General features: G+C 33.3%; 1 protein-coding gene across 1 annotated transcript in view; it reads right to left on the bottom strand.

The window, feature by feature from the left end:
- spega (striated muscle enriched protein kinase a) overlaps positions 1-1,857 on the bottom strand; it is a 56,365-nt gene that overhangs the window by 32,889 nt on the left and 21,619 nt on the right. The window lies entirely within an intron of this gene.

The following is a 1,857-nucleotide window of genomic DNA, read 5'->3' as shown; positions in this document are numbered from 1 at the left end:
ATGTGAAACAGAATGGAATTTTATTAAATGTAAAGAAAAAAATATAAAGTTGAGAAGTAAAGCTCAGGGCATGAAATCTTTGTGATCTTTAAATTGATGGTAGAATAAAAGTTCTATCATCAAATTTTAAATAAACTGTTTAATGAAGGGCTACATCAAAGGAGCTCATCACTTGTCAGGCTTGTAATGCTTAAAAGCCAACAGGATGGTAAACATAGTCTGAACAAATATTTTGTATTTAACTATGTGGCAACATTTTAGCAACACTAATAATACAATTGAAAAAGTTAAATGCAGGATAACTGCTGGAGTGGAGCCTACCTTAATTGACTACCTAAAAACATCTATTTAGAATTTCACTTCACAAAAAAAGAAAAAAAAAACTAAATAAATAAATAGAGTTATTCAACTAAATACAGTTAAATAGCAAATAGCTGTAAATGTTCAGCTAAATACAGTTAACTATAGCAAAAGATATTCAGTTTCTCAATAAAATGTGCTAATACCTTAGCAGCACAAAGTTGTTCAATTCTGTTGATACAGGAAATATCTGACTGCAGATTCATTAGTGAAACAGTAACGACAAATAAACATAATAAAATCAATTTTCTCTACTCCCATTGCTGTGTTTTATTTTCTTTTATACAAAATTTTACAAAAGTAGTACAAAACTATTGATAAAATATTACACTACATACTAGAGTAGAACCAAGGTGCGAGTTTGTGGATGAACGATATTGCAGAGGGGATGACAGCATGGCTCATGTTGAGTTTTCTTTAATGATAAAACTGAAAACTTACAAAAAAATCACAGGGAATGTAGGGAGCCACAGCAGAACAAAAACAGGAACAAAAGGCAAGCAGAGTACTGACAGGGAAGTAAACGTGATAGAACAGGAACCAGTCAGGCCAGGAGTGTGGGCAGGAGAAAGGCTTAAATACTAGCTAACGGTTTGCAGGTGTGAGGGGAAAGAGAGAGAAAGTGGAACAGGGGGCGAGAGAGAGCACATGAGTAACGAGGAATAACTAGACACAAGAAATTAACATAGTAAACCAGAATCATTAAGAAAAACTGAACTAAGGTTAAACAGAAACCAAATTGATCTAATCAAAGACAGAGACGAAATAACACAGTATAATAATAWAACTAGAACCAAATAATCAAAACACCAAAACAGCCCAGGATCTGACAAGCTTGACTAGCCAATCAGCTTCTTAGACTCCTAATGTTATTTTGCAAAAAGAAAAAAGCAAATAGAAAATGGCCATTTAATATTTCAACAATATGTGCTAATGTCTTTGCAGCAGAGTTGCAAAGTTAATTAATTGCTTTAGTCTCATAACATTGGGGAAGCATAGTAGTAAAGCAAGGTTGGCAAAAATCAATGTGCAGATTTCAACTATTTGTTTATGGTATGTTGCAGGAATGTRGGCTAAAGTTTCATGAGTTCAAAATTTTTTTGATAGCATAAAATGCTGCAAATACGGTATTGCAAGTTGCGATAATTAGCACATCTGTCAATGCAGTAAACAGCTTATTGAAGACAACTGACTGAAGACAGCTGATTTCTATTGAAGTAAAAAAGGAGCAAATCAATAAGCAAAAATGTATTTCTYTGGCATCCAATGGGATTTTCCATAAAACAGAATGGCAGAAAATCGATAAATATTCAGGGCAACAATATATGCTCATACTTTGTGAGCAGTGATAATAAAGCTCTTTAAGTCCATGATATAAAGAAGACATAGCATAATAGCAGGAAACTATGGTAAGAAAAAACATTGTCCACAAGTTACAGGTTAGTTAGTCTGTCAGTAAAATAAACAGTTACCATTCCAGAGAGGTAATAGGGCAAC

This window comes from Poecilia reticulata, linkage group LG2 (genome assembly GCF_000633615.1).
Source record: "Poecilia reticulata strain Guanapo linkage group LG2, Guppy_female_1.0+MT, whole genome shotgun sequence".
Lineage (NCBI taxonomy): Eukaryota > Metazoa > Chordata > Actinopteri > Cyprinodontiformes > Poeciliidae > Poecilia > Poecilia reticulata.
This window is presented reverse-complemented; position numbering and strand designations above follow the sequence as displayed.